Source organism: Buteo buteo, chromosome 21 (assembly GCF_964188355.1).
Source record: "Buteo buteo chromosome 21, bButBut1.hap1.1, whole genome shotgun sequence".
Taxonomy (NCBI): domain Eukaryota; kingdom Metazoa; phylum Chordata; class Aves; order Accipitriformes; family Accipitridae; genus Buteo; species Buteo buteo.
This window is the reverse complement of record NC_134191.1, coordinates 14,951,486-14,963,661: the sequence shown is the minus strand read 5'-3', so window position 1 is coordinate 14,963,661 and position 12,176 is coordinate 14,951,486.

Genomic DNA, 12,176 nt, shown 5'->3' with positions numbered 1-12,176 from the left:
CACCCCACCAGTGAGTAGGCTGGGGGGGCACAAGGAGTTGGGAGGGAACACACTGGGACAGCTGACCCCAGCTGACCCGAGGGATATTCCAGACCATAGGATGTCATGCCCAGCATATAAAGCTGGGGGAAGAAGAAGGAAGGGGGGGACACACACATTCAGAGTGTTGGCCTGTGTCTTCCCAAGTAACCGCTACGCCTGATGGAGCCCTGCTTTCCTGGAGATGGCTGAACGCCTGCCTGCCCATGGGAAGTGGGGAATGGATTCCTTGTTTTGCTTTGCTTGCGTGCATGGCTTTTGCTTTCCCTATTAAACTGCCTTTATCTCAACTCATGAGTTTTCTCACTTTTACTTTTCTGATTCTCTCCCCCATCCCACTGTGAGGGAGGTGAGTGGGCGGTTGTGTGGTGCCTGGTTGCCGACTGGGGTTAAACCACGACAGCACGGCACAGGGGTCTTGCTCTGCTGCTTCTTTCCTCCCCACATTTCTGGGAGATGCAGGTTTTGCCTCGAGGAATATCTGATATGTCAAGAGAGATGGTGAAGACCAGGAAGGCTCAAGTATCATCTCTTCAAAGACAATATGAATTTTGCTTTTTTCTTTTTATTAAGAGGAGGTGGCCCTAAACACTCAAAAGCATAATAAAACCTCAAGGGGCAGAGGAGTTAGGTTTTAAGCACCAAGATTCCTCTTAAAACTCTTGAAAGTGTGTTAAATACCAATTTCAGCTGTAATTACAAGTCTTATCTGAATTCATACAGTGTGCTAGGAATAGCGTTACGTCAACATCCAGGCAAAAGTATTTGCATTTCTCCTTTCCCCAGGAGGCTGTCGAGACCCGGCAGCTGCTTTGTTTGGCAGAGGAGCTGCAGGGAGGGCTGGGGACCATCCTCCTGGCACCTCGTTCCTCTGCCTGGGCCCTGCCATGGCACCCCGGCCCCGCTGCTACAGTAATGCATGGGTCGAGGTGATGGTGGCTGCAACAGACCTATTAATTACTGCAGCGCAGGGGGTGGGAGGGAGCCTCTCGCCTGCAGGCAGGGGTTTGGGCAGTTCGGGTGTCTGCATCGCACGTTGCAGCCTCTCACGGTTCAGTAATAAAAATCCCCCGGTCTATTTTGGGGGGGGGGGAGTCTGGGTGCTGACCCACGGCTCGCTCCAGCTGCACAGTCAAGGGTGCCCGTGCCCGTGCCCGTGCCCGTGCCCAAGCTGGCCCCGTAGCAGCAGCTGAGCCCACTGACGAGAGGCAGGGAGGGAAGCTGCCTGCACCTGGAAACACACCTGAAAGCACATCTGATAACACTGGCTGCTATTCCTGCTAACCCTCATTTCCTGCTAGGAGCCAGAAAAGCCCTGTCCTGCTCCCATATTTTCAGTTTCTCCCCCTTGGCAGTGAGTCCCAGCCACCCCCAGGTAAGGCTGCGCTCTGGGCTGTGTGTGGGGCTCAGGAAGGGGTAGAGGGTCCTGCTCCTCCCAGTGGGTTTAGGTGTCCTGTGGGCAGAGCTGGGGGAACTACAAGGAAACCATTGGATCCCAGTTGTGGTGAGGCTGGGCACCCTGGCATGGTAGGAGGGAGGAGTGTGCCTTTTGGTTTGTTGCCCAGTGTTGCTTTCCTCATAATTATGTGAATAAACCAGGTCTGGGCTGGGTGGCAAGGCTCAGGGAGGTAGAGGCTCGTATAAAAGCTAAGTAAGGAGTCAGCCCTTGGTTGTTTTGGGTCTTGCCAAGGCTGATCCGAAAAGAGGTTGCAAAACACAATAGGGCTGGATTGCTAATAAACCTAACGATGCATCCAAGCAAGCTGTCGTGCTGCTGAGCATCCAGGTCTATGGTGGTGCCTGTGGACCCACTCCCGGGGTGTTGGTGGGAGCAGAAGGGACAGAGCTGGTGGCAGCTGCTCCCGGGCACTCGGTATGTGCCCAGCTGCTGCTGAAGGAGAAAATGTGGTGCCCTCAAAACATGGGCACACAGGGAAACCTGGGCTGGGTCCTGCTCCATAGAGCTGCAGTCAGATGTTTGTCTGCAGTGGAGAAGTACCTTTCTCCCATTTTCCCAACAAAGGAGAATAACAGCATCTGCTGCCTTGTGGGGGGGGTGTTCACCAGTGCAGACCTGTACAGAGCATCCTCTGACAGGTGGAGTGATGCTCGGGGTGCCTGGTACCGCGGTTTGCGTGCTGCTGTGGGTGGCTCTCACCTGGCTGAACCTTCCTCTGACTCAATGGGTTTCACAATCCTCTTGGACACAAACCGTGTTTTTCCCACGGAAGCCTGGATGGGAGCGCTCTGGGGCTTGGCCCCCCTCACCCACTGTGGGAGGGGGCACCACTGTCCCCACACCCGTGTCGCCGCACGCCACGGCACAGCGGAGACATGCGTTCCCCGTTACACCTGCGACTGCCCCACAATGTGGCGAGGGTCCCCTGCCTGGACCCTCCGGCTGAGACTTATGGCGAACGCAAGGAAAACATATACAGGGGCGAGGGGGATGTCGGTTTGTGGTTTTGGTTGGTTTTCCTTCTGGGAGGCCCTTTTCCGAACACCGGCCTCTTGGGGGCGGTTTGGGATTATTCACTGAACACCTGATGGGCCGCTAGTGCCGGCTGGTTTCTCCTGCCATCCCCTGCCCGACAGCGCTGCCTGCCTGCTGCCTCCTGCCGCAGCTTGAGGCGTGGACAGCGAGCCTTGATTTTCTTTTCTTACAGAAAAACTTTATCTTCAGCCATCTCAGCAGGGTCACTGCCTTTTTTTTTTTTTTTTTTTTTTTCCTAAATGCCCAGCAAACGGCTGTGAACAGGGTGCTCTGAGAAGGGCTTTTGCTGTTGCCTGAAGCTGGGTGCCCAGCAGAGACGGTGGCGTTACGCCGCTTTCTGAACCCCAGTCTTTCCCAGAAACCTCTGGTTTGCTCTGGAGAGCAGGACCCATGCACAGCCCTGCTGTGCTGCTCTATTGATTTTATTTGTATTCTTGCTTTCTGGGAAAAGCTGTACAGGAGCACTGGGTGAGCTGGCAGGTTTCCGGTAACAGCATGGGGATTTGTGCTTCCCCTGGTTTTGCGGGGCATTCCCTTGGCCCCGGCTCTGGACCACCTCAGTGCAGATGACCTGCATTCCTCAGGTGGATAACATAAAGTCCTTGCAAGGCACAGGCAAATACAGCTGCAGGGGAGGCTTCGCACACGTTTGCCTTAGCCTCTGCCTTTGGCACCTAAAGTGTTGGGGAAGCCCAGTGCCTGTGCCCTGAAGGAGCAGCCATTTCATGGGATAGTAGTAGTAATGTAAGGCCGGGAGAAACCTTGGGAGATCATCCAGGCCCTCCCTAGATCGACTCCTGCATCAGCTCTGAATGACCCCACTGGTCTTAGACATCCCACTACAGCTCCCCAGGAGCTGCCAGGCTCACAGGGAGTCTTAATGAATAGCCTGGATCTCTACTGAAATTTAAGCTTATTACTTCTGTCCCCATTGGATGCTGGGAGTGTGTTCATAACTCCCTGCAGCATGTTCGCAGACTTGCTGTGTCCAGAATAAAATCCCGCAGGCTCTGCCAGCTGCTCCTCCTGTACCTGGAGGGGTAATGCAGGGAGCTGGGCATAAACTCTGGGCTCAGACTTTGCTGGATTCAAACAGCAGGTGTCTTGCTTCATGAGTGTGTTAAGAGCAAACATCTCTGGTTTTAAAATAAATAAATAGTAACAGTAAGAGCCCCCCCCCCCCCCCCCATGGTGTTGCTTAGCCTGTGAGTCACCCTTTCCTGGAATCTTGCTCTCTAGCCTGCCTTTGCACACTGATTATTCATACCTGAGAGCAGAATCCTGCATTGGTCTTTCTAGAATGACATCCTGCTTTCTTTCTCCCCTCTTTTTTTTTTTATTTGCCAAGATCATCCCATTCCCACTCCAGCTCTCCAGCCCACCCCCTTGGGGCAGTCTCAGCTGTGTATTCATTAAGCACCCTGTCCTCCAGCTCAATTAGTGAGCTACTGATGGAGCTGTGGAAAACAGTGTGTCTCCTTCCACTTCTGCAGGGAACCACTGGTAACAGGTGAAAATAATTTTGCTGCGTGTTTTGCAGCCACCTTGCAGGTTAAGTTAATCTTGAGTTTCCTTATTTTTCCAGTGGGAATGACACAGTCTTGTTTGACAAAAACCCAACTAAACAAATATAGTCCCTACTGCTTTCTCTTTGCCTTGGGGGCCAGTTTCACATTACTCCAAACCAATGTTCTTTTGCAATAGTGTATAATTCCTGTTATCTTCCACCCTGCTGGCTTCTAGGTGTTTTGCATTCCCATTCCCAAGCTGTTCTGGGACACCATGTAGGCCACCTCCAGATTCCATGCCTGGAACAGCCACCTGCCTTAGGGGAAATAACTCTCGGTGGTGTCCGGGAGGTTGGGAAATATTTGAAGTCCTGGCTTTGACCCCGTAGGCAGGAGAGAGGTCACTGGCCTGTTTGGAGAACCAGGTGAAAGTTGTCCTTTGGAGGACAAGTGGGACTGCTTGGGGCCACGGGTGTCGAGGATGGGGACCCCACGGGCGCTTTGCCTTTTCCCCCACGGGCATCCCCACTTTCGACACCCCAGGTGCCCAGCACTTATGGCGAGGTGGCACCAGGTGGCAGCAAGTGACCAGCGTGGGGAGATGCTGCAGCCCCCTGCGGGGAGCAGAGGGAAGTCCTGATGCTGCACCCCACTCCAACCTGCGCCCAGCACAGCCCAGCACCCCACTGGGGTCCTGCTCCTTGCTCTGGGCTGGTGCCCGGGCAGGGTCTGGCAGCGCTGCCCGCGGGAGCTGGGCGCTCCACACATCCCCAACCCATGTGTCACCCGTCCGGGGGCAAAGCCCAGCTTTCCTGTCTCGTGTTCGGAGCTGGGTGCTCTCGAGGTCAAATTCTCTCCTTCCATCAGATGTCCAGACTTTCAAGTTTAAGGGCAAGTCACCCCTGCAAGGAGTTAAATCATTAACTTGTTTTGCAAGAGCCTTGATTTGGCCTTGCAAGCAAATCCCGTGTGCTCCTGGGGATGCTGTCACCAGCTCATAAAGGCTGTTTCTGAGCTCTGGCTCGGGGGGATGAAGTGAAGGGTGTGAATCGAGAAAACTAACGGGTGCTGGGCCAGAGCACCACTGCTGGGAGCAGTGACAGAGCGTGCACCCCATTCCCTGGGGGGGGGGCTGGAGGAGATGGGGGCAATGCATGTGGGATCAAACCCCCTGCACCCCTGGAAAAGCGATGCCAGGCCTCCCATCCCACACAGCTCAGGAGAGCCTGTGCAGCATCCTCCTCTCCTCTCTCTTCAGCACCCGCTCCCCTGCCAGCCTTTCCCATCCACGCAACCAGAGCGCTGTGGCAGGGAGGGCTCCTGTAAATCTCCCCACAATCCTTGAGGGCTACCGACTTGGATTCGGTTAGTGGGAGATGCACCCGGCCACAGGCTACCTGGAAATATTATCTGTCTCACTGCTTGACTCTGGGTTTAGCTACGTTTGAAGCCCCAGCGAGCGGCTAGCACGGCACCCGCACAGAGCAAATGGGATCAACAGCCTCTTCCTGTTGTGCAACCGCCGTGCAGCCCACGTAGAGAATTTTTGGGAGATTTGTCAGGGCTTTTGTGTTTCCAGCTAATATTTATTTGCTTGTTTCAGGTCTTGCTTTCACAAGCTAGGGATTTAAATAGCACAGGCTGTGAGAGGGCATGAACCTTGCCTAGTCTTCCCTGAAGTGCCATCTCCTGCCCCGGGGGCTCCCTGTGCCCACCCCAGCAGCCCTCGCCTGCCCAGCCCCAGCTTCCCATGGGCACGGCTCCCCAGTCCCACTGGCTCTGGAGCTGGGATTCTGGCACAAATGTTATTTATGGTTTCACCTAGCAGCCCACACGTGTTCCTGCCCTTATGTAATAGTTCAGCTTGGGGTATGAGCCCGCTCATCCATCCCCTGCCTACGCGGGGGGTCCTGGGCTTTCGGTACTGACACCCCTGCCCCAGACCTTGTGCCGGGGGCAAAGGACAGCTGAGATCATCCCACTTGTGTGCAGGACCCCAGGTGAGCTCTGCCCATGAGGCTTTGGGCTCCTGGCCAGGCAGGCCTGAGATGTGAGCTCCTCTCTGCTCCGAAACCTGACGCTTTGCCACTTTCCTGCTCCCCAGTTTTAGCTTGGTCCTCTCCTGGTTGATCCTGGGGTGCAGTTGGGGACGGGAGTAAGGTGCAGAGCTGCTTACTCTAACCAGCGTCTTCTAGCAAGACCCGTATTTACTTGATTTCAGGCATTTTGGCTGCGTGTGCCCCTGACCTTGCTGTGTTTCTGCTTATGGTTCCCAGAGCAGGCACGGGGGTGCAGGGTGGCCAGGCTGCAGGGAGCTTTTCCCCGGGCATGTGTGGGAGCAGGAGAGCTGGCTGCCTGGGGCGTTGGGCTTCCAGGGGCAAAGCTGCCCATGATGTGTGGGGGAGAAAGGCAGGGAAAAGTTGCAAAAACCAGGGCAGGGGCCAGAGCATGACGTGTGCAGCTGACACATGCCGTCTGTGGTTCAGGGGGCATCAGGGTATGCACAGCATTTAGAAAAGCAAACCTTGGAGATGCTCCTAATGCTGGTGAGCGTCTGGTGCTCCCTGGTGTCCTGGCCCTTGCCGGACGAAGCACCGCTGCTCATGGTGCCATTGGCACATGTGCCATCCCCGGGCTGGGGCGCTCGGTCGGCAATGGGGTGCAGGGCAGACCTCTCCCCATCTCAGTGTGCTGGACGCCGAGAGCTGATGGCGTAAACACCAGCTGCTGAGAGCAGCCCGTGCATGGCTGGGGGGGGCTGTGGGATGGGGCAGGTGCTCCCCTTGGCCTCTTGCTTTTGGGTGGGTGCTGCAGGGAAGGAGTGCTCTCCTCCCACAGCCTCCAGCCTTCCCCCCCCCCCCATGCCAGTGGTACACCAGCAAAAGGCAGTCAGGTCATGAGAGGTGTCCAGGGTTGGGGTGGGAGCAGTGGATCAGGTGAGGCAGGGAGCAGCCGCCTGCAAAAAATCCCCTCTGCTTTTTCAGGCTGTTATTTTAGCTCACCCCCGTGGCCCCCGGGAACGAGGTGACCATGCCCTTGCGCTGGGCTTACTAGAAACCAAATACTTGTCACTTGACTTCACCCCAGCCCTGGGACACTTCTCGGTGGGTTTGCCTTTAATTGAGCAAGCGAGGCGCCTGCCAGAAGAGCGGCTCAGGGTCGGCTCCAGCTTTCCTGGCTGCAATCCTGTGCCAGGCAGGGGTAGAGGGAGGCTGACGTCTCGCCCTGCTGACCGAGCGAGGCTGGCATGTGAAAAGCCACCGAGGGCTGGCAGGTGGCATGCCCAGGCAGCACGCTCCTGCCTGCTTTGAGCTGCACAGGCAGGACCATGTATTTAAAACCGTGTGTGTCAGCATCGGGGTTGTGGGTCGCTCCTATAACCGGGAAGGTTGTTGGCTGTGCCGGTGGGTTCAGCTGGGTTCACGTTGCTCCAAGAAGCTGAGGGATCCCCGGGGAAAGGGGCAAAGCCACCGCAGTGGCATTGGCCAATCCCTGGGATGGGAGCATCACCCCATTCTTAGGGAGACAAGCGTGAGGATATTGTGGCATTGGGAAGCGGCAGTCTCTCATCGGTGGTGCTGGGAGGGACTGGAAGAGTGGCAGAAACCTTTGTACGGTCCCAGCTGCTTTCTTGATAAGAGCCACTTCAAATCAAAATCTGAACTGCAACCAGGAGCTCTCCTGGGACATACCCTCGTGTCCCAGACAGCAGGGATGGGATGTGACACCGACACTCCTCCGCAGTGTGGTCGTGGCCAAAGTTTGCTCCCATCATCCTCACCCTCTCCCCATGCCGGGTCCCAGCCCCTAATGCCTGGAGGGACAAAGGTTGGTGGGTGGTGGAAGCAGAGCCTCCCTGCTCCCTTCCCAGATACCAGGAGCAATGAGATTCTCGCAGCTCCTTTGGGGAAGTCAGGAGTGGTTTGTCTAAGATTTAGTCATCGGGGGTGGGGGTCACTCTTCCAGGACCATTGCTGAGGCCGGAGTGATTCCCCCTGCTTTGTTGTCAGCGGGAGCCAGTTTCCAGGCTCCGTGCCACTTCCTGTCCTTAACAATCCCCATGTCCTTCAGTAATCTGCCCCAAGGTAATTATGGGTCCTGTGCCAGCCCACCCATGACTGCAGGCATGCCAGAGCAGAGAGAACCCGAGAGCTGGCGCTGGACCCCCGCCCCGCTACAGCCCTGCTGGCGCTGCCTTCAGCACGGCCAAATTTTGGACCTTAAAACCTGTCCGAGTGCTCGTGAAGCAATCTGGCTGTTGTAGGCTAGGCTGATCAGCACCGCTTAGCATTAATTGCCCAGAAATTCCCTTTTTTTTCCCCCCGCAACTTTATTCGCAACTGCTCGCTGTTTTATCCCATCTTGGCTGTGGGGCTGGTGGCGTATGGGACAAGTCCCCCGCCTGAGGTGGCTGTTGCTGAAATTGTTTTAGATGTGGCCCAACTGAGCCACATCATCATCTCTGCATAATCAGAAAGGAAGTATAAAATCTAAAAGAAAATGACATATGGCATTTCAGGTGCTGGGCCCCTGGGGGATGACTCTGGGCATACCTGGCGTGACATGGGGCATCCTCATACCCCTCCCAGACCCTGTCCTGCTTGGACCCCATGCCCCCAGGCTTCACACAGGGAGCTGAAGCGAAGGGGAAATGCAGCCGTGAGGAAGCCGTCTCCCCTCTCTCCAAAGCCATGGTTGCATTGGAGCATTTTGGAGGAGCGCATGGCAGCTCCGCGAGCTTTGCCGATGGGAAAAGCCTCCTGGCGCCGCTGCGTTGGTTTCTGTGGTGGCTCCCTCTGCTAAGTGTCTCATTACAGGGTGAGTTAGTGTTTTTGATATTTTTAGATGCCGCTCGGCACAGCAAACACAAGTGCTCGGGACTTTATAATTAAAGCAACTGTTTTGGCAGTCAGATGTTGCCAAGCTGGAGCTCTTGGTTTGAAACCTCCTTCCCACAGAAGGATGTGCGATGCTGGCACCCCATCCCAGTGAGGGCATGCCCGTGCTGGGAGGGACAGGGCTCCTGGGTTCCACCTGCCTGTCCTGCCGAGAGGGATGGAGGGGCTCAGGAGGCACAGCCAGGGTGGGCTCGGGTTTTTTTGAGACTTGTGAATCTGGAGCTGTGTGGTCCCCATGCCACTGCTTCCCCAACAGGGGTGGCAGGAGTGGACCTACAGGGCAGACAGGGTGGCATGATGAGGACCAGCGCGTTGGGGCTTGTCCTACTGCATCCACTGTGCCCTCGGTGCATCTGAGGACCATCCCTCCTCTGTCCCCACCGTGGGAGTCACTTGTCCCGGCACCCAGCCATGCCCCGACAGGTTGGGCAGAGCCTGCCTGAGCCAGCAAAGCCTATTTCCCTTCACGGGCTGAGAGATAAACCTGAAAATAGCCTTGTTATCTTCTACTTGATCCAAATCAACATCAGCCCCAGCTACAAATAGCTCTGTGTGTGTCTAGGTGATCGATGTTGGGAGAAGGGCTGTCTGCAGAGGCTCTGAGGGCAGGTTGCAGGGGATGGGGGCTTGGTGGGGTCGCTGGCCCCGCTGCAGAGGGGTCTCTGCACCAGGCTGCAAAGTCGCTGCTTTGCCCCCACCATGGGTCCGAGGTGCTTGCCGGGTTGGGAAGGGCTGTGCCCCCAAGGTAACTGCATGCCAGTGGGTGAGGAGGTTCTGTCCCGTTGCAAAATAGGTCCCCAAAATAGCCTGGGATAAGTGCTGAATAAACATCACCCCACGTGCCCTTGCTGACATGGGGCCTCATGCAACTCATCACCTGAAAATCCTCTGCCACTGTTAGGGCTGCAGGACCCTGCCCCGAGGGGCTTCTGTGGGGGTCCTGCCCACTCTCATCCTGCCCACAGTCTCACCCCGTGCTGGCATGCCACGCCATGCCATGCCATGCCGTGCTGTGGCAGCCAGGGCTTGCTGCAGCCCCTGTGGTCCCCCGTGATGGCCAAGGGCAGGCTGCCAGCACCCCCTAATTTAATGCCTGTGCCCCCCCCCCCCCGAGGTGTGCCTTCTCCCAGATGCAAAAGCAGAGGAAGCTTTGGGATGGAGGCAGAAAAAGAAACTGTTCTTCTGAGGGGAGAGTGGTGGGGCCAGGTGGGTCAGTGAAGAGGGTGAGCAACCAGCTGGGAAGTGGAAATGGGATCCGGTTCCGCTCCCTGTAGGTTAAGGAGGAATTACTGTGCCAGTTAATCCCTTGGCTCAGCCACTGGGAACAGCTGAACTGGGACAAACCCCTGCTTTCACAACCGCGTGTACATGCTGGGAATGGGCGCTGTCCCCTCACAGCGTGGCCACCCGTACTCGTCCCCATCAACGGGGAGCGATGTCAAACCAACGCGTTTCACACCGGTCCTAAAGCTCGGTTTCCCCTGGCCCAGCTGGACGATGCCCGGTGGCAGCGACAGCAGCGTGCGGCTCTCCCCGGCTGCTCCGGACTGGGAAACCCCTGCGGTGGCAGGCTGGGTGGAGGAAATGATGCAGAGATCTGCGGCGTGCCAGTGGGCAGCCTGACCCTTGTCCTGGCATCGGCAGGCACAGGCGGCAGCAGGGCAGGAGGGACGGAGCAGCCTGGCACCGCACCAGCCTGGCACCGCCTGCTAGCGGGTTTGGAAAACGGTGCTCTAGGCACTGCTGTCGGGGGTGAGCCCCCAGTTTGGGACTGTTTTGGGGCACAAGCAGCCCTTTGCAGCAGGGCTGGGGCTGTGCTGGCTTTGGAGCAGTGGCCGGGTAGGGAGCCCACGGTGTCCCCGGTGCCTCGTGCTGGGCCCCAGCCAGCACCCTCTCTTCTCTGAGCACTGAAATTAGCCACCAACATCAAAGAGGACCGGGGGGGGGGGAAGAGAGGTAGAGGCTTTGTTTACTTGAATCAAAAATAATTTGTGGCAACACATCTTCGTCCAAGGCAAACAGTGCAGGAGCCTGCCGTGCTAATTTGGGAAGCTGAAAGGGAGCTAAATAAAAACATGAACCTCTGACAGGGAAACAACCGGTCTCTCGAGCTAAAATAGAGCCATGGATGCCAGTCAGCTTGAGGTGGAGGAGCTGGGGAAGGGCAGGGAAGGTGGGATGAAGTCCAGGGTGGCGGGAAAGAGGTGCACCCGCTGTGTGCCAGCATCAGGCAATAAACGATAACGTCACCCCGTGCTGAGCCCTGTGCCAGCAGCCAAGGCCAGGCTGCATCCCCGGTTGGGCAGGGCAGGGCTGGGATGCTTGCACGGGTGGGTCTGCTTGTGTTTGTATAAAGGGGTTTTATATATTTATATAAATGTGTGTGTGTACGTCTGCCCAGTCTGCTTGGGGCTTAGGCTGGTGAGGCATCACCTCCTATCACCCCATCTCTCATGAGACCCTAAGTGGCTGGTGGTGTCCCCGACATGGACGCTGGCACTGGAAACGTGTCACCGCCCTTGGTAGCGGTGACTCGGGGGTCGGCACGCCCCGGGGACCCCGGTGCAAAGGCTGCAGGAGGGCGGGGGGCGGTGGCACCCCCGGCCTGGCAGCAGATGGACCGCGGGGAAGGGTCCAGGCGCTGCTGCTGCGGGATGGGGGTCCCCTTCGACTGCGTTCCTGCCGCAGCTCCTCCGCGCACCCTGAGCAGCTGGGGAAACCCCGAGCTGGGAAATGCTGGTGCGGAGCAGGCGGCTGAGCTGCAGCAGACGTGGCTCCAGCTGCCCGTGCTGCCAGGCGAGGTGTCGGAACTCACCGCCTCTGATGCCGAGCGTCACCGTGCAGCTCCTGAAAGGCCTCCGGTGCGTCACTGCACCGCTGGCACCCGCCGTGGGCGGAGGTGAGACCGTAGGGAACCTGATAAGAAAACCAGCTGCTTTTATGAGCGAGGCGGTGTGTGTGTGTTTGGGCAGCGGGGAGGAGTGGGTACGTGTGTGTGACAGTCGTACCTGCTGCGGGAACAGCACGGGCTGTCCTGGGCTGCAAAGACAAGCTCTCCTGGCACGTTTCCGTATGCTCCAGGTGGGGGACACCTGGGAAACACCCCCGGTGTCAACCCCACCAGGAGCAGAGGGACTCCCCAGTGCTGCAAAACACCGAAGGAAGCCCTCCGCGGTGTGTCGGAGGGGATGGGACCCCCTTGTGTCTGCTGGGGCAGGTCTGGGACGGAGGATGAGC